Source organism: Bos indicus, chromosome 6 (genome assembly GCF_029378745.1).
Source record: "Bos indicus isolate NIAB-ARS_2022 breed Sahiwal x Tharparkar chromosome 6, NIAB-ARS_B.indTharparkar_mat_pri_1.0, whole genome shotgun sequence".
In the NCBI taxonomy this organism is placed as follows: Eukaryota; Metazoa; Chordata; class Mammalia; order Artiodactyla; family Bovidae; genus Bos; species Bos indicus.
This window is the reverse complement of record NC_091765.1, coordinates 99,023,727-99,045,444: the sequence shown is the minus strand read 5'-3', so window position 1 is coordinate 99,045,444 and position 21,718 is coordinate 99,023,727.

Here is a 21,718-nt window from a genome sequence, read left to right as displayed (position 1 = left end):
TCCATTGGCATTGCCACCAAAATGAGGAGCATTGCTAGCAAACCAAGAGATGATGGGTCAATGGTGATGACATCATTTTGATACCAAACATCCTTACACATTGTCTGATGACTGTGTGACTGACCACCCACACATGCGTGTATGCTCAGTCGCTTCAGTCATGGCCAACTCTTTGCAACCCACTGGACCATAGCCTGCCAGGCTCCTCTGTTCATGAGCTCTCCAGGCAAGAATACTGGAGTGGATTACCATGCCCTCCTCCAGGGGATCTGCACAACCCAGGGATCGAACCCATGTCTCCTGCATGTCCTACATTGCAGGCGGATTCTTTACCACTGAGCCACCAGGGAAGCCCAACTGACCACACATACCCCCTCTCAAAGAGGGGAAAAGTAATCCTAAAATTTTCTTGACTGCCTCATATGCCAGGAATGATAGTTGCTTTCCCATGTGTTATCCTATTTCAAGCATTCCAACAACCTTATGAGCTGGGAATTATAATTCCTATTTTTTTAAGTGAGACAACCAAGGCTCACAGCAGTTAAATAAATTATCCCAAATCACAGAGCTGACATGTGGTTAAGTTGGGATCTGAACCAGGACTGTGTGTTTTCAAAGATGTCTTTGTTCTATGACCCATTTCAAAATGGTTGCTGCTCACTTCTTCTAAAAGCTCTGATTCATAAAAAGTAACTGGGCATCTTTCTGCTACTGCCTAGCACAACTTTTACCTTTCTCAATTTTTCTGGATGATGAGGAGCGGATAAACCTGGGAACAATCTTATTAGAGCCTTGGCACAAGAGGTGTCATTTTCAAGCCTTCTCCTAGAATATAACTTTGACCATTTTGCCATGTCTTTGAACCTTCTACAAGCATCCTGGAAAAGGATATAATTATAAAATTCAGGTGTGATGCATGAGCATTTTTAACCTATCACTGGATTTTAATATACATCCAAAATGACCGTATTTCTTCCCTGTTTGAAGGGTGAGAGGGAATTCCCTGGTGGTCCAGTTAAGACTCTGCTGTCGCAATGTAGGTGTTGCAGATTTCATCCTTAGTCAGGGAAGTAAGATCCCACATGCCACATGCCACAGCCAAAACAGATAAAATAAAAAATAAAACCACTTTCAAACCCATTTTTAAAATGGTAAAAACATTTTAAAAAAAAATGAACACAAAAAGTGTGGTAGTACAAGAGGCATGTTGTTGTTCAGTCACTCAGTCGTGTCCGACTCTTTGCGACCCCATGGACTGCAGCATGCCAAGTTTCCTGGACCTTCACCACCTCCAGGAGCTTGCTCAAACTCATGTTCATTGAGTCAGTAATGCCATCTAACCATCTCATCCTCCCCTTCTTCTCCTGCCTTCAATCTTTCCCAGCAATAGGGTCTTTTCTAATGAGTTGGCTCTTTGCATCAGGTAGCCAAAGTATTGGAGCTTCAGCATCAGTCCTTCCAATGAATATTCAAAGTTGATTTCCTTTAAGATTGACTGGTTTGATCTCCTTGCTGTCCAAGGAACTCTCAAGAGTCCTTTCCAACACCACAGTTCAAAAGCATCAATTCTTTCGCTCTCAGCCTTCTTTGTGGTCCAGCTCTCACATCCATACATGACTACTGGAGCATAATCAGAGGGTGAACAATTCTAACTCCTCTGCAGCCCCTGACTAGGCAAGGTTTCTGTGTGAGAGAAGCAGGGACTTTGCTACAGAAGGGAGCAGGGATTTAGGGAGCATTGAGTCCTCTCCTTGCACCACAGCCCTTGGACTGAGACCTTTAGCTGTGATGGAGGAGAAGCAGGGTCTCCACAGGTTTGCAAACAGCTGGGCTGAAGGCTGACATGGAAGGAAGGCCTCCGTTTTACTAACTTGTGTATTTCCAGTGCTTGGCAGACTGCCTGTACATAGTAGACCCCCAATACATGTTTATTAAATTCATTTGAAATATTAAGATAGCTCAGCAGTTTGTCAAGTTATACATATCAGAGTATTAAAAATTACTGTATGACTCGTTTTTAAATGTAATAATTTGCAAGCATAAATGTGGTATTTATGTGGTAATTTATATGTATTTAGGCGGTAATGCACAAAGTCAAGTCCCTGGTGGCTCAGATGGTTAAGAATCTGCCTGCACTGCAGGAGACCTGGGTATTCCCAGGTTGGGAAGAGCCCCTGGGGAAGGAAATGGCAACCAACTCCAGTATTTTTATCTGGAGAATTCCATGGACAGAGGAGCCTGTCGAGCTACAGTCCATAGTGCCTCAAAGATTCAGACACAATAGAGTGACTAACACTTCCACTTCCGTGTGGTAATTCACAAAGCTAAGTCTAATACTTCCCAGTTCATCTTAAAACTGTACTTTTAAGCAACTCTTAACCCTATAGCAGAACTATCCATTAAATCTGAATTTTTCCTGGCATATGTGCCTGTCCAAAACAGTTTTCAAAATTGGAATTATTCAGGCCACACAAGCGGATATAACCAACTTACAATTACCATTATTTTTTTTTACTTTTCATTTTGTACTGAGTATAGCCGATTAACAATGTTGTGATAGTTTCTGGTGAACAGAGAAGGGATTCTGCCATACATGTACATGTATCTATTCTCCCTTACATGCCTCTCTCATCCAGGCTGCCACATAGCACTGAGCAGAGTTCCCTGTGCTATACAAGGTCCTTACTGGTTACTCATTTTAAATAGAGCAGTGTGTACATGTCCAGGGGAAGGATATGGGGACAGAATAGTTAGGGAGTTTGGGATAGACTTGTACATACCATCATTTTCATGTATTTCTTCTTCCCCATACTACTGACTGCAGTTGTACGAACTGCAAAGATTGTATCTCCCTCTGAATTTTTTACTTGTGGAAGAGGGTGACTGATTTTTCTCCCGTTATTGCTTGCCTGATGCTAAAATCTTATCAATCCTTCAGAAACTAATCCAATTCATTTTGAGATTAATGTGAACTCAAACACAGTCCAAACGCAAAATAAAACCACCTCGATTGCTTCGTGAAACACGCCACCTACTGGCAGAATTGTCACATTTCGCCACTGTATTCTCAGTCTTGAAATTTGTCCAAAATTGCTGAACTCTCTCGCTTTGGGAATGAGATTCCCAGGTGACTCGGTGGTAAAGAATCCTCCTGCTGATGCCGGAGACGCTGGAGATTCGGGTTTAATCGATCCCCGGGAGGACGAAGCAGCAACCCACTCCAGTATTCCGGCTGGAAAAAGCCCATGGACAGAGGAGCCTGGCGGGCTATAGTCTGTGGGGTTGCGAAGAATCAGACATGACTGAGTAACTGAACCTGCATGCACACTCCCTTTGGGAAACTTTGACAAGTCACTTCACAAACAGAACCAATATACACTATCATAAAATAGACAGCTAGCGGGAAGCTGCTGTATAGCACGGACTCAGCTCAGTGCTGTGATGACCTAGATGTGTGAGATGTGGAGTGGGAGGGAGGCTCAAGGGGGAGGGGATATATGTATACATATAGCTGATTCACTTCATTGTACAGCAGAAACTAATTCAACATTGAAAAGCAATTATCCTCCAATTAAAAATAAATAAATTTTTTAAAAGACTTCAAACAATAACATTTTTATTCCATCTTACCTTCATGGAAGCTACTCCCTGCTTACCATATTTGTTTAAGAGAGAGAAATATCTGATCTCTACTTTTTCCATGGACCATAAAATTGTAAAAGACAAGTTTCCTTCAAGTCTGACCCCAGATCAGATGGATTCAAACCAAGCATTCATGTCTTTGTGTTGAAAGAGTTCAGCAGTACTATCCTATGTGTAGAAATACAAAGTACAAAAACTTGCTTTATTAATATTCATATAGTTTTTTTTGCCATGAACATTTATTTATTCCTGATCAGAACATGCAGTCAACAAATATTTACTAATCACCTAGGCTTGGAGACACCACAGTGAACAACGTGGATCTTGTCCCTGCCCACGTAGAAATGAGATAGCCCAGGAGAAAGAATAGACAATGTGTACAATGCGGTAGGTTTTATAAGGGAGGAAACAAGAATCTGTGGAGACTTCGAGAAGGAATCTACGGCCTCCAGGGGAGAAGAATGGGAGGAAGGGATAGTTAGGGAGTTTGGGATTGACTTGTACACACTGCTATGTTTAAGATGGATAACCAATAAGGACCTACTGTACGGCACGTGGAACTCTGCTCAGTGTGATGTGGCAGCCTGGATGGGAGTGGAGTTTGGGGGAGAATGGATACACGTGTATGGATGGCCGAGTCCCTTTGCTGTTCACCTGAAACTATCACATCTTCGTTAACTGGCTATACTCCAATATAAAATTAAAAGTTTAAAGAAAAAAAGAGTCCGTGGAACCACAGAATGAGGGCACCTAACATAGCTAAGAGGGATTCATGGGAAAGTTTCTAGCACACATTTCTGGTACCCCACTCATATCCCCCCACCCACACTCAGTCACTCATAGCCTCAACAGAGAGTTCTAGCCATACTGATGCTTTTCTATACCAAGGACTACACCTGCATCTCCCCAACTAAAGATTTCCACTAGGTACAAAATGGTCCCAGCTAAAGGTGTCAGGGAGTTAACACCCCCAAAGCAACCCTCAATCAGTAAAGAAGGTGTGTGCTGTGCTGTGCTGTGCTTAGCTGCTCAGTCATGTCCAACTCTTTGCGACCCCGTGGACTGTAGCCTGCCAGGCTCCTCTGTCCATGGGGATTCTCCAGGCAAGAATACTGGAGTGGGTTGCCATGCCCTTCTCTGGGGGATCTTCCCAACCCAGGGATCGAACCCAGGTCTCCTGCATTACAGGCAGATCCTTAACTTTCTGAGCCAGGGAAGCACTAGTTACTAATTCTGTTATACGTTTATCAAACCCTCACAATAATCTCATAAGGTAAGTACTGCTATTGCTCCCATCACTCAGATCAGAAAACGGAGACTTTGGTTAAAAAAGGTGCTGAAAGTCAGGCAATTAATAAGAGTGGAGCTAGGATTCAAATCTTAATCAATACAGTGCCAAAACCCATGCTCTTAAGCACTACTCTATCCTTCTTCTCTAATCATTAAGCTAACTGTAGGTCTTAAAATAAATCATTCAATTTGCTTTATATTAGAAACACCAACAAGATAATGAGCTCTGAAACTAATTAATGAATAATGTAAATTGATTCAACATTGTTTCATGATTAATCAGTCCTCAAGTGCACAAACTCTGTTTGGAACAAAAGACTAGAAAAATTCAAAAGAAGAAAATAGGCAAACCGTTGCCAAGTCTCTTTCACTTGAAATTATTCCCAGTAATATGGCTAACTCTGTGAGGTTCTATTGATGTTTGTCCTTATTCTCTGTATCAATGAGATTCTCTTATTTCAGCGGTCTTAATTTTCCATAAAGACCACTTGTGAAATATACAGAATTCTGAAAAATGCTACAAGTTAAACATATATGCGATTCCTTCTACAGTCCCTTACTGCTTAGTATTGTAATTATTTTCCAGATTTTTAAGTTCAGAGAAACCAGGGACATATTCCCAGGAACTAAAATAACTGACAAACAGGAGAGTTTCAAATAACTGTTTATTTGAATACGTGATTGAATGTCTCTGAAGTGTCTGACTTACTCACATGTTTTTCAGAGGATTTTTTTTCTTTAGGAAATTTTCAAAGATAAGTTAAGGGCACCCAAAATAGATCAACTCAAGTGAACTGACTTTGTGGTTGAGTTTTTTTGTTTTTGTTTTTGTTTTTTCCCTTAATGGAAACAGATTGTTGGGCCAAGATTGGACACTCTATCTGGACCTAAGAGGAATGTACATCGTCTAGAAATCCTGAAACTGTTGGTGTTGAATTTGTCAGCTCAGTGCATCTTTGAGTTGCCTCTGCTTAAAGAGGGGGTAAGCTTATGTTGTTGCATGTACTCGGGATAAAGTATTTGGGCCCTTTCAGATCCGAGGAAGGGTTTGGATGTGTGCTGGGGTCCAAGTAGTGCAGTTGTAATGGGTCGGGTCGTGCCTTTTGTTTGCTCATTTGCCTATAAGCATTCCCACAGGTTCCGTCACTATGGTAACATGTTCATGTTGCTAAGGTGCCTTCTCCTCCACCCCCAACCATGGGGCGTGATAACAGACTCTAGCTGGCTGTTCAGGGTGCCCCCTTCCCCTTATGGCATGATTGGTACCAGGCTTGGCATGGGACCCAAATCGGGCCCAAGTCCTTCCTTCAAGATTCTTCTATCTGAACCTGAGTCACAACGCAGAAATGATTTGAAATCTGGACTTCTAGCAGCATTCTTCCTGGAAGCAAGAGGGGATAAAACCAAACAGAAATGAGAAACAGAAGGGCAGGTCCTGGTGACAACAGGACATGGAATTAGCCCCCAAGGCCTTGGCTCCTGCAGCTGCTTCTCCAGTTCTGCAAGGTAACACCTTTCTTCTTTGAGACAGTTTGAAACAGGTGTCTATCAACTGACACAGAAAGAGAACCGATTACTAGACCAAGGCTTTGTCATAGCCAAATAATGTAAACTCCTTTTAAGACACTAGTTCTATGGGGTGAGGTTTTAAGTCTGAACAGCCCAGAAGTCCTCATAAACCTTTATCTTTTTTCTTTTTTTTTTTTTTAATATAATTGCTTTACAATGTTGTGTTAGTTTCTGCTGTACAATGAAGTGAGTCAGCTATATGCATACATATATCCCCTCTCTCTTGGACCTCCCTCTCAACTACCCCCACCCCACCCATCTAAGTCATTTGCTGCTGCTGCTGCTAAGTCTCTTCAGTCATGTCTGACTCTGTGCAACCCCATAGACGGCAGCCACCAGGCCCCACCATCCCTGGGATTTTCCAGGCAACAGTACTGGAGTGGGGTGCCATCGCCTTCTCCGATCTAAGTCATCATAGAGCACCAAATAAATAGCTGATGGGAACCTCATAAACTTTTTAAACAGTCTTTCTGGAAACTTGAAGATGAGTTGAATTCAATACATTCATAATTCCAACCACAAGATGGCACCTAAAGCATTCTTCCAAAGACTTCTCAGCCACTCAGGATGATTGCCAAAGTCTAAGATCTTATTTTGGAGAAGGCAATGGCAACCTACTCCAGTACTCTCACCTGGAAAATCCCATGGACAGAGGAGCCTGGTAGGCTGCAGTCTGTGGGGTCGCTAAGAGTCGGACACAACTGGGTGACTTCACTTTCACTTTTCACTTTCATGCATATGCACCACATAGATTCTTACTGATAGCAAAATTGCTTCATTCTAGATGATTCCATATACATTCTGGTAGTCACAGTGTACCTCACAGAGTATCCTGCCCTTAACGACGGTCTTCAGGTGATGGTCAAATCACTAACGTGTTGAACAAATGTGAAAAGGTAAGGTTTGGTCATTTCTTTCAGGATAACAGATGCACCTACAATGTGTTTGGGAAATTAAGTTATATCACCTATTTGCAGGGCAGCAGCAGAGATGCAGACACAGAGAGCAGACTTGTGGACACAGTGGGGGAAAGGGAAGGAGAGGGTGGGACGAACGGAGAGGGTAGCATGAAGACATCTACATTACCATATGTAAAATAGACAGCCAGTGGGAATTTACTGTATGACCCGGGGAGTTTAAACCAAAGCTCCGTGACAACCTAGAGGGGTGGGATGAGGTGGAAGGTGGGAGGGAAGTTCAAGAGGGAGGGGATATATATATACCTATGGCTGATTCATATTAATGTATGGCAGAAACCAACACAGTATTGTAAAGCAATTATCCTTCAATTAAAAATAAATAATTTTTTATTTAGTCATATCAACATGTCATATGACAGCTGAGATCTCCTAACTCCTATGATGCACCCATGAAATTAGCCTCATTATCTGTTCTTTCTTCACAGCCAAACACAACTTTAATGAGTTTTAAATCACTTTCCCTGTTGAAACTTAGAGTCACAAGTTTATGTCCCCATCTCTAAATCAGATTCAATGCCCACCAAATGGCCCAACGGGCTTTCGGGTGGCACAGTGGTAAAGAATCCATCTGCAGTGCAGGAGACCCAAGAGACTCGGGTTTGATCCCTGGATTGGAAGGATCCCTTGGAGAAGGAAATGGCAACCCACTCCAGTATTCTTGCCTCAGAAATCCCATGGACAGAGGAACCTGGCAGGACTACAATCCATGGGGTCACAAAGAGTTGGACACAATGGAGCAACTGAACACACACACATCATTGGCCCAAGAGGTCTTCTTAAAGCTTTGCCTTCAGTTTTCAGTTACAACCTACTACACATAAAACCAACACAAAAATATACTGTATCTTACAGAATGTATCGCACCAAGCCTCTTGGATAAAATGCAAAGATCTTACCATCAGAATGAAAGTTAGTGAACCCTCTTTACAGGGAAAAGTCTCTCTCCATAGCCCTTCCTTTGATAGTAAAACACCATCACATGTTACATCCTGATCACAATTTGCAATATTCCTGCTTAGCACATGGTACAATTTGTAATTATATGCTTAATCGGAGAAGGCAGTGGCACCCCACTCCAGTACTCTTGCCTGGAAAATCCCATGGACGGAGGAGCCTGGTAGGCTGCAGTCCATGGGGTCGCTAAGAGTCAGGCCCGACTGAGTGACTTCACTTTCACTTTTCACTTTCATGCATTGGAGAAGGAAATGGCAACCCACTCCAGTGTTCTTGCCTGGAGAATCCTAGAGACAGAGGAGCTTAGTGGGCTGCTGTCTATGGGGTCGCACAGAGTCAGACACGACTGAAGCGACTTAGCAGCAGCAGCAGCAGCATATGCTTAATATCATTCTCCCCGTCTCTATAGTTACTATCCCCTTGAGAAAGGAACTGTATCTATTCCGTACCACTAGGTACTTAGCATCAATATTAGGGACTGGCATTCAATAAATATTTACTGAATGAGTAAACAAATGAGTGTCACAAATCTGAGACAATTTCCTGAAGGCAGAGAGTGACTATAAAACAGGTGCAATTATTTATCAGGACAAGATCTATGTCCTGATAAACAATGGCAGGTTCACAGGACAGTTCCAGGGTCCAGTCCAGTTCAGGCTGGGAGAACAGTCTAACTCAGGGAGCCTAGGATCTATGCCAGTCACTGGCGTCCAACTTGTTTCCAGCACACACGCTGCCCAAGGAAGAGGCTAACTAAGAAGTTCTGATCTATTCTTGTCCCAACAAGAGTTCTCCCTAAACTCTCTTGGCCATAGATGGATCAAACCTGACCTGATCTCCAACCCTACACAGGGTTCTTTTTTTTTTAATTAATTAATTAATTTTAATTGGAGGCTAATTACTTTACAATATTGTAGTGGTTTTTGCCATACATTGACATGAATCGGCCACGGGTGTACATCTGTTCTCCATCCTGAACCCCCCTCCCACCTCCTTCCCCATCCCATCCCTCAGGGTCATCCCAGTGCACCAGCCCTGAGCACCCTGTCTCATGCATCGAACCTGGACTGGTGATCTATTTCACATATGATAATATACATGTTTCAATGCTATTCTCTCAAATCATCCCACCCTCGCCTTCTCCCACAGAGTCCAAAAGTCTGTTCTTTACATCTGTGTCTCTTTTGATGTCTCACATATAGGGTCATCGTTACCATCTTTCTAAATTCAATATATATGCGTTAATATACTGTATTGGTGTTTTTCTTTCTGACTTACTTCACTCTGTATAATAGGCTCCAGTTTCATCCACCTCAGTAGTACTAATTCAAATGCATTTTTAATAGCTGAGTAATATTCCATTGTGTATATGAACCACAGCTGTCTTATCCATTGATCTGCCAATGGACATCTAGGTTCCTTCCATGTCCTGGATATTGTAAACAGTGCCTACACAGGGTTCTTAACCAATAGACATCTTTATAACTACCTTTTCTCTTCTTGAACCCACTGTTTCCTGGTGAGCTCAGATTTCCCACACTTTTATTAACTGTTTAACCTGGCTCCAGCTTGTCTTCTGCCTGAAAAGGGCTTTTTCTCCACAAGTTAGCAAATGTACAAAGTATTTGCATAGAATATGAAGACTGCCCACAACAAAGAAAATACTGAGCAACACTGTACTACCGCTGTACTTCCTAGAGTTTTTTTTATTATGCTGTGCAATGAAGGAAGCCTGAGTTTTTCCCCTCCTTTTTTTCTTGCTCTACGACACAGGCAGGAACTAACTTCTGCCCCCGACATTGGAAGTACAGAGCCTTGACCACTGGACCACCAGGAAAGTCCTGTTAGAGATATTTAGACTGAAGCAACCAAAATTAACTCTGGGTGACTTAAACTAAAAGCAGTAAATTAGAAGGGCATGTGGTAACTTATCAAGTCAAAAGAAATAGAGAAGTATCAGGCCCCAAGGAGGAAACAGAAGATCTCGGTAGCAGGAAATAACAACCAGATTCTCTTCAAGTTGTCTCCCTCAAAGTGAATCACCTCAGTCCACCTGAACATTTCAGTCCAGACTCCAATTTCAGAGAGGGAATCTGATTGGCCTAGAGTGGATCATGTGATCAACCCTTGGCCCAAGGAGGGGCATCTTGATTGACAGGCCCACTAAGAACCCAGTCAAGGGGGATGCTTCTGCTACTCAAAAAAAAAAAGGAAAAGACACAGAAGAGTCCATATGTCCCTTAGAGCCTGTAAACCTAGTGTAGATTCCTCTGGGTCCTACCCTTGAGCAGAGGGAAGCATAATATTCTTTCAAAAGAGTCTCCACAATAATTGGCCTGATCTCTGAGCTCTGGTGTTTTCCTCCAAGAACATTTTGACAAACAGTACGTGATGATATCATAAGGAAAATGGGAATTAAAAGGGCCATTATCCATATATCTAAAGCCAGATCCTCATGACTTGTTGAAGCAAATCACTTTATCCCTTCATTCATCATGGCTTTGTTGAGTGATTGGGCTGTTTTGACATTTTCCTCTAGAAAAATCTGCCTTCAGTCCCCACACCTTCTCCCCCACCTCCAACACAGGCACAGTACACGCAGGCACACACCTCTAGGCACTGTGTTTCTGATCATAATGGCAGCAGAAAGAGCTTCAATCTAGAAATCTGAGTCTCTTCCTCCTCATCTGTAACAGCGTAATTTACATGGATCAATCGAGGGGGTGTATGCAAAGCTGCTTACATGCACAGAAAAATAAGATAGTATTTTTATTGCTAAGAAAGTATTATTTCTGAACTATTTCCCCATTTCAGGGCTTTAACTCCCTCTTTATTCACTCCTCCTTCTTCAGTTTCAGAAGCCTGATGACCAGTGGTGGTTTAGGGAGAGGAGATGGTGGTTTGGTTTTTGTTTTTTTTTTAAACGGCAGAACAAACCAGATAACTCAAATCCCAAGAAGAAAAGTTACAGACTAAAAATAATTGAATATTTTAATATTACAGTTTAATATTAAGTAGCAAGTGATATGGGGGTCTGTTCCCAGGGAGCTCTGAAACGTGTGGCTAGGTTTCCATAGCACCTTGGGGGACCTCCCTGGAGATCCAATGGTTAAGACTTCACCCTTCCACTGCAGGTTTGGTACCTGGTCCGGGACCTAAGATCCCACATGCTACGTGGTGGGGCAAAAAAGAAAAAAAACAAAAATGACACTTTGGATCTAATCTAGTAAAACACACAGCAGCCAGCATGCCTGGTAACTGTGTCCACCTGTCTCCCAGACTAAGCAGGGTAGTCTATTGGCCTACCATCCACAGGAATACAGTCCGCCGGCCATTCTCCAGTGGTCTCCTCTCAGGCTGGTTTTGTTGCTTACACGATTCATCCTATCCTTCCTTGCTTCACAGACCTCAGTTCCCTCTGCATGCAGAAGTGTCTGGTGCCTCCGTCCTTTCCTCTGGCCACCACCCCCACGCAAGTCATCATGGGTCCTCCTCAACCACACTCCAAGGCTTCTCCAATCAATTCCCCACCCGTTCTGGTAACTTGCTCTGTGCAACTTCACTCGCGCCTGTAGGTGAGCCGTGGGAGGAGACTGTGCCTACACACGCCACACCATTCCGCTCTTCTTCAGCTGTGCCATCTTAGTATGGGTCCTGGAACAGAAGGACTTCCAAGGCTTGTTGCCTTAAAGCTCACGTGGGAAATAAGAGGCAGGTCCTCTCCTCTCTGACATCTCCCAGATGAATTAAAAATGTCTCTCCTTTCTCATCCTCCACCTCCACTACATGGTTCAGTGCAGAAGGCTCATCTCAGACACTCAACAGCATCAAAGTCTCGGTCATGTTCTGTCTGAAACTTGGATTCTAACATTAGACTTAGACTTTAATGCCTGTCTGATGGGAAGCTACTACCACACCATTGCGCATGCTTTCCAGACCACAGTTAGAAAGGTAACTCAATGCTTAAGGCCTCCTTTTTTCTTTCAAAAGTTTGACTTTTCCAATAGGAAGCCTGATTTTCAATATAATAATGAATGCTGCTATGCATTTTTTTTAATCACATAAAACTCAATTTTTACACTTTCTAGGGCCAAAGCAGTGAATGCTAGCAGTAGCCTATGGAGCAACAAGAAAATTGCAGAAAAGAAAAGCATTGGTTATTATTTTGCAGTTCTATCTCGTCACACTAGTCTGTGTGTCACGTGAGGAGGACTTGGAAGTACAAACAACAAAGGCATTTGGATATGGTTTTCGAAAGTCAAATAATAAACTAACACAGCAGAAGTCTTGGGAACTGTATTTAGCTTCACTGAAAGTCAGAGCTCGAAAGACCTGAGAATTCATCTTTGTCTAACCCCCTCCCTGCACACATAAGGCTCTGAAGCTTTGGAAAGCGGGGAACAGATGGAATCAAATGATTCGCCCAAGGACATGGAAACAGACACTCTTTTTTTTATTTTTAGCTACAATCTATTCAGTGCTTGCTCCCTGGCAATCCCTCTGCTGTCACTACATAGTCATTGTCTCATTTACTCCTCTCAGCACTCCTGAGAATTGGTATGATTAAACTCATTTTACAAGGGAGTAGCTGGGGCTTATAGAGGTTAATTTATCTGCTCAATGTCACATAGCTACTGAATGAAGAGCCAATCTGCAATGCCATGATGTTGGACGCCAGAACCCAGGCTTCTAACCTGGGCCTACTGTGTTTCAGATACCATGCCGAGGACTGAGAAAACAAGGAAAAATAAGGTACCCTACATGGCCCTGAGTCTCTGAATCTGCTAACAATACAAGCTCCTGTGGTCTACTACTGTGACCTGCAGTGATAATTTCTATCAGGTCAGGAAGATGAATTTCTCCTTGGAAATCTACTCGGTAGCAGCTACTCATTCATGTGCAATGTCGTTATGAGCAAAGATCACAGGACTTGGGGTCTGAAGGCTCTAGTTCTAACCTCAAGTCTGATACCTACTCATCAGTTATGAGTCCTGGGTGAGCCTCTTTTCTCTACCTGCAAAAGTATAAAATTTCCATCCAAGTTAGTTCATAGAACTGTTGTGAATTTCAAAGAAGACCATAGATTGAAAGACCTCAGCACGAAGTGAAGAATTACTGTATTGATAAATATACATCTGAAGTCATATTGCATATTCTCCTAAAAAGTTTTCAAAACTTATTATAAATATAGTCAGCTCATGAAAATTTTGGAAAGCACAATGTGGTTCATAGTGGGAAGGGAAGGAGGAGGAAGGAAATGAACCACAGATCAATTGAATAGCATTAACCATGTCCTGGCTCAGAAGCAGATTGGTGGTTCCATGTTCAACTTATTAAGTTTCTTAATTATGTATGTGGTGCAGACATTCTTTCTTACATATTAACTGTTGAATAATAAATGTTTGAATTTTTAACAAAGAAAGGAAGGTATTACTGACAAAAAAAATCTGTGGACCCTTTTCTGGAGATCTTTTTATGTTTGGGGTTCTTTTATGGAGGGAGCTTAAGACCACACAGATTTGAAGGATGGAGAGGGAATAAAAGCAGGACCCCTAACCTACTAACCTCTCTAATTCAGACCCCATCAAGTTTCAGCCTTAATACAATTGGGTGCCCACTTTCCATGTTTGAATGGAAAGAGACCATTTCCTTTTCCAAGAAAAAAACTCTTATCTAGTCTAGAGAGATACCACAGTTGTCATAACTATAAATTTATTTGGAAGAACAACTGGGCTTTACACAGGCCATCTGGAGAAGACAAATGTTTCGTGTAAGCATGTGGGAAATTTCACCGACGACATATGCAGCTAAATGAACTGTCTTCAGCATTGCCAAAAAAGAAAATTCCATTACACATGGGGAAGGTATCTCAATCATCACCTTAAAATAAATACTCGTCCATCTTTTAATTTAACTAAAACATATCTAAAATGTAGCTATGTTTCTTTTCAACGTACTGACAACCAAATATACAGCCTCTGCAGAGAGATGCCTTAGGTTCAACTCCACAGGGACAGCTCTGAAATCACTGCATTCATCTGCTCATGGTTTAAAAAAATACATCTTCCTACTACCTCCTCTGGTTTGTACACCTTCCACTCCTCTGAACACTGGATGTGACATCATGGAAGAGTGTTAAGACAGTAAATCAGAAATTTGAGTCCTGCCCTCAACACTAATTCACAGTGACCACAAACCCTGTTACCGATCTGTTTTCATTTACTCCCCTCTAAAACGAAGAATAATTCCTTCCCTATTTACATCTTAGAGTTTTCTGTGAAGATACTATTAACACCTCACATAAGCAGAATATTTTATAATTTAATAAGTGTTTAAATATATTATTTCAGTAACAACTTTATGCCCATTTTATAGATTTTTAAAAATTGATGTTGGACCTTCCCTGGTAGTCCAGTGATTAAAACTCTGCCTGCTGATGCAGGGGACACAGGTTCCATCACTGGGCAGGGAAGATGCCACATGCTGCGGGCAGCTAAGCCTGTGCACCCCAACTACTGAGCCCATGTGTCCTAGAACCCATGCTCTAAAAATAAAAATTAAAAATTAAATAACAACAAGAGAAGCCACAGTAAAGAGAAGCCTGCGTACTGCAACTAGAGAGTAGCCCCCCTTGCCATAACTAGAAAAAAGCCCTCATACAGCAACAAAGACCCAGCAGAGCCAAAAATAAATGGGTAGCCAATTCCTCCTCCAAGCGGTCTTCCCATCCCAGGAATCGCACCCACGTCTCTTATGTCTCCTGCACTGGCAGGCAGATTCTTTACCTGAGCCACCTTGGGCGTCCTCAAAAAAATTAGTACATAAATAAATCTAAACAAACAAATAACAATTTTATTAGTTTGGAACCATACTGTGGGGAGCCTAGAATTCCAGGCTAAGGAACTGACCTTTGTTTGGCATCAAGTAAGGAACCAGGACAGGACGAAAGGGTATTTTAGGAAGCTGAATCTAATGGTGGCTTTGGATTTGGAGAGTTTTGGTTCCAAGACTATTACAGTCTAGCAACGGAGTGAACAGGTATGAACGCTGCCTGAACGGTGATGACAGAAAAGAAGAAAGGAGTGAGCCCAAAGGAAGATTCCAATTGCGTGTATAGGGCAGGGCAGGGTAAAGGGTTCAGAGATTGCCAGACAGGTTGATGGGGAGACAAAGGTGAGAGAGAAGAACCAGAAGACACACAGTATCATGAATCAGAAAAGCAATTGGAATGCTGAGGCAAAGAATTAGAATTAAGGAAAACAAGTGATAAGGAGTGGCAGCCATTTTGAAAAATATAGCAGTAAAATATTTACAAAGAAATATCTTAAATGTATACTAGCTGTGACTCCATCTCAAAAACTGTGGGGCCTTAGGTAGCCTCCTAGCCTCTGTGGGCTTCACTCCTGATCACCTGAAAAATGAGGATAATAATTCTTACATCCTAGGGTCAGGGTCCCTGGTATACAGAACACACAGTAGCAATGACACCTACTTTCACAACTCAAAAGAGTCAGCGAGGAGACTGCCCTGGCCGAGCAGTGATTAGGACGTGACACTTCCACTGCAGGGGTGCAGGTTTGATCCCACGTCAGGGAACTAAGACTCCACATACCAAGCAAGCCTCACGTGCAAGCCTCGCAGCATGGCAAAAAAAAAAAAAAAATTAAATAACAATAAAAAAGTCAATGAAACACTTTTTTAAAAAGTAAGAGAAGCAGTGACCACATGCTTGGCTGTGTGGCTCAGACAGATCCACCTATTGAAGCAGCTACAGGTCAAGTTCCTTTCTCTTCCAGGAAATTGCATGAATCTAGCAGCTTTAATGGGAAATCCAACACCAGGGGATAAACAGAGAAACACAGTCTCCTTCAACCCTATTTGACCTCAAGAGTCTTCAAATGCCAACTGCTCCCACTGCTGCCGCTGCTGTGTAGTCACTAAGTCTTGTCTGACTCTGTGACCCCATGGACTGTAGCCCACCAGGCTCCTCTGTCCATGGGGATTCTCCAGGCAAGAACACTGGAGTGGGCTGCCATTGCCTTCTCCAGATAACCTTCCCGACCCAGGGATCAAACCCACATCTCCTGCTTTGCAGGTGGATTCTTTACCACTGAGCCACCTGGGAGGCCCAGTAACTTCCACTGGCCACTAACAAATCTGCCAACATGGCAGGGACCACCTCCGGCCCCTCCACAAGGAGCACTAGAAGCCAGTCTCACAAGCCATGCTCAAAAGCTGGACGCACCAATGTTGGCCACGCCTTGCCCCCCCAACCACCACAATGAGGGGCTGAGACATGTAGCCCAAGACTGGAGGAAGATCTGTAGGCAGACTTAATTCCTGCCCCATGGCCACACCCACAGACAAAAGGGTGAGACAACAATCAACGCGAAAAATTAACGTTTTTTTCTGCCCAATCAAAAGGTTGTCAGAAAAGGTTCTATTTCAGTGATCACTGAATGAATGAATCACTGTCTCTAAGCTTTTGTTCAGAACGTTGGGCTATAGATACAGGACAGGTGGTTAATCCACAAAGTATTTTGAACTGCCACTAGAAGATCCACTCTCTCAACTTCATCTGTAAATATAACAACAGCAGAATAAAATCTCCTGAATTGGAATTTATTAGGAGTCGAGAGAAGGAAGAAATGTAAAACCTTTTGATAATATAGCAATTTCCCGTTATTTTTTTTAAAGGTGCTAATTGACATTATTTACTTTCTAAGTAGAACATGAAGTTGAACTTTTGGTCACAGACTTTGGCTTGTGTCTGTGAAAATGGATTTTCTTCTAAGGATGCAAGCAATTATTTGATGAGACCACTTTAGAAGGAAATGAGATCAGTCCTGGGAAATAAATACTACTTGCTCCAAAGCAAATCTCACTAGAATTCACATAACCACTTGGAAAATACTCCTCTTAAAAAAAAAAAATTCTGACTTGGCTTCACTTCAGTGATTACTACGCCTTTGTTAGCTGAATGACTTGTGCTGCCAAAGCACATGATTTTGATCCAAAACTACCTCAATGATGTGCTAAAAATAGCAAAGCTAAATGAACTGAACACAGGCGACCAAAGCCAGACTGAGTGTTGAAGGGGTCACACTATAAATAGAAGAGAAGAAAAGGAAAGAGCAAAAGAAAACAGGGTCAAAGGAAAAGCCAAAATGTTTTTCTTTAATACAGACTGGGATTCCCAGATTACAATGAGAAAATGGGTTACTTCTGTTTTAAAAATTTTTATTGGAGTATATTTTTTTACAATGCTGTGTTAGTGTCTGCTGTACAGCAAAGTGAATCAGCCACGCGTGTATATTTGGCCCCTCTTTTTTTGGATTCCCTTCCTATTTAGGTCACCATAGAGTATTGAGTAGAGTTTCCTGTGCCATACAGTAGGTTCTTGTATCCATTTATACATAATAGTGCATATATGTCCATCCAGGCTCCAGTTCAACCCACTCCTCTTCCCCTCCTTGCTGTCCATACAGTTGTTCTCTATGCCTGTGTCTTTATTTCTGCTTTGCAAATAGTTTCATCTGTACCATTTTTCTAGATTCCACATATATGCATTAATATACGATACAGCTCATGCAGCTCAATATAAAAAAAAAAGCAAACAACACAATCCAAAAAAATGAATGGAAGACCGAAATAGACATTTCTCCAAAGAAGACATACAGATGGCCAAGAGGCACATGAAAAGGTACTCAACATCAATAATTACTAAAGAAATGCAAATCAAAACTGTAATGAGATATTATCTCACAGCCACTATGAAGAACAGTACGGAAGTTCCTAAAAAAACAAAAATGGAGCTACCATATGACCCAACAATCCCACTCTTGAGCACATATATCTGGAGAAAACCATAATTTGAAAAGATACGTGTATCCCAGTGTTAATTGCAGCACTATTTACAATAGCCAGGACATAAAAGCAACTTAAATGTCCATCCGAGGAATGGATAAAGATGTAGTACAAATATACAACGGAATATTACTCAGCCATAAAAAGGAATGAAACTGTGCCATTTGCAGAGACATGGATGGACCTAGAGACTGTCATACAGAGTCATAAGGAGAGAAAATTGGTTACTTCTTATGTTGCTTTATAGAAGGTTGCCATGGTTTACTCATTCTGAGATTCTGAGAGTTGTTCTGCAATGCAGCATTCTCTCCTGGACTTCCCAGGTGGCGCTAGTGGTAAAGAACCTGCCTGTCAATGCAGGAGATGCAAGAGACCTAGGTTCTATCCCTGGGTAGGGAAGCTCCCCTGGAGAAGGAAATGGCAACACACTCTAGTGTTCTTGCCTGGGAAATTCCAGGGACAGAGGACCTGATGGGCTACAGTCGAAGGAGTCGAAAAGAGTCAGACACAACTAAACAACAACAAAAGCATTCTCTCCTAATAATAGAGGGTTGTTTACAGAAGAAAAGCACTGACACCAGCCTTCTCATGGCCCCCGTTAAAGTGTAACTACAGTGGAACCTCTAATTCCCAGTATTTTATTATTAAACCCCTTTGAGAATCTGTTCAATTATCCCTTTTATGTTTAGATGTCAGAAACATCTAAAATGGTGTGGGTGAAAGTGTGTGTGAAAATGAAGTGCGTTAGTCACTCAGTCATGTCTGACTCTTTGCAACCCCATGGACTACAGCCTGCCACGATCCTCTGTCCATGGGGTTCTCCAAGCAAGAATACTGGAGTGGGTTGCCATTCCCTTCTCCAGAGGATCTTCCTGATCCAGGGATCGAACCCTGGTCTCCCACATTGCAGGCAGAGTGGTGTGCCCTATATCAAAACCTATCATTCTGCAGCATTAGACAATGTGTGTGTGTTCTGCTGAATATGGGACTTCCCTCAGGAGATGGCTGGAGTCGGGTATAGATTCATCACAAGAGGTAATGGGGTCTCAAGTGCTCTTTTTCTCCAGCTCACTGCTAAAGGGAGAGGGAGACTTCTGAAAAATCTCCCTCTAGCTCCTGTGAGTGTGTGATAACTTTGTACTGCTCAGGACAGGCTCAGACTGGCTGGCTGTCTGCCCTGACCTTGAACTAAGATTCTGTGCTCTGCAGCTGCTGAAAGAATCCGTGACTCTGAGGTCTGCCTTGTCTAGGGGCAACACCCACACTGGCTTCTCTACCTCAGACAGGTGCTCTGCAGCAGGCAGGAAGGTGCCAGGAGCTCATGGCACAGTTACCTATCTCAGCTGGACTCAGGTTTAATTACATTAATATTTAATTAGCATGATAATTGATGCTGTCCAAAAAGTACCCTGAAGGAGATATTTAAATTCTATAAATAGTCAATAACAGGTTTATTGTATTTGTTTTATATTTAAACCACTAAAATTAGGCCCTACTTAACTAAAGGGGAAATTCCTAAAAAATATACATTGCACATTCATTGCCCAAAAATAGGCTTTCATTTTTGTCTCGCAGAGCCCCAGGATTTCACAGCGTTGCCCCAGAGAGAATGGAGGGAGGCAAAGGGCGACTGAGTGAATGAGGCTCTGGGCATTTGGAAGCCCATCCCTGATCCAGTGAAAGTATTATGTTTTGGAGTTCCAAAGATTTCAGTTGAGGGAAAAAAGAGAATTCCTGGGACTTCCCTGGTAGTCAAGTGGCTAAGACTTCAGGCTTCAATGGAAGGGGCTCAAGTTCAATCCCTGGTCAGGGAACTAGATCCCACATGCCTCAACTAAGCGTTCACATGCCACAACTGAAGACCCTGCCTGCCACAACAAAGACCCAGCACAGCCAAATAAATAAATAAATATTTTTAAAAGTTAAAAAAATTCCTAGCTGGAAAGTTCTTGTGTATGTGCACATATATGTATATAAACTATACATATGTATTTACAAAGCTATTTGTTTTAGGACTGTTTCATTTTCAACATACTATAGCCAAAAATTTAAACTCACTCTAAATATAAACCCATCTAGCTTAAGTAGGGGGAAAATAGTTTATCGATTATTGTATCTCAAAATTCATGGGGTTTTCTAGCTTCAGGCATGAGTGAATGAAGGCTATCAAACTGTACCATCAGGATGAATCCCACTTTTTCTGTCTACTTTCCTCTATGTTGGCTTCTTTCTCAACAAGCTGCTCTCCATGTGCAGCAAAGATGACCCCAGGATCTTGAGATCTACATGTGCAACCTCAGAAAAAAATAAGAACTTATCTCCCCTATATGCCTTTCGCTCTTTCAAAAGACTCTTCTTGACACTCTTGGGTCATCTGTTCACACTGGGAACAAAGGAACTTCTCTAACTGGCTAGCCTAGAGGGGATGTACCAACTTCTGTGGTAGGAGAAGTTGCTTGCTCTCAGTACTGTAGCATGGCAACAACAGGAAAGAATATGAGCAAAAGTAAAGATAACATTTACCCTCTGCGGCACAGTAATATCAGATCTCAGTTTGTTTCATAGTACTACCAGACCTCCAGGAGATGGTGAGGGACAGGAGGCCTGGCGTGCTGCAGTCCATGGGGTCTCAAAGAGTCGGACATGACCTAGCAACTGAACAATAAAAACAACCATCAGATCTCAGTTTTCGAAAGAAAACATAGCCCTAAAACATTTTGAAATTCCTTGTTTGTTAAAGCAAAATCAGAATTCATCCAGGAGAGGACTTCCCTGGCAGTCCAGTGGTTAAGACTTCCAATGCAGGGGGTGAGGCATCGATCTCTGGTAGCATAGCCTATTCCCACATGCCCTGGGGCCAAAAAAGCAAAACATAAAACAGAAGTAATATTGCAACTAATTCAATAAAGACTTTAAAAGCGATCCACATCAAAAAAAAAATTTATGCAGGAAAATGACCCTGTTATTTAGAGTGAAAGTTAAAGTGCTCCTTGCTTAGTCATGTCCATCTCTTTGCAACCCTATGGACTGTAGTCTACTAGGCTCCTCAATCCATGGGATTCTCTGGGCAAGAATACTAGAGTGGGTTGCATTTCCTTCTCCAGGGGATCTTCCTGAACCAAGGCTTAAACCCAGGTCTCCTGCATTGCAGGCAGATTCTTTACCATCTGAGCCACCAGGGATCTTTAAATATGTACACTTATCTATGTGTAATTTAAAGAAACACGTAAGATCGAAAGTAAAGGTTGGAAAAAAGATACACTCTGCAACCACTAACCAATGCCCCTGCTGTCCCCTCCTCAAAATACAAAAAATAGGAATGGCTCTCCCACCTCCCCTTTCTCTGCTTCTCCCTTTCCTGAACCATCCGGTCTTTAGGCCACAGGTGGTGCAGTGTAAGGCGGCCCCCACACCGG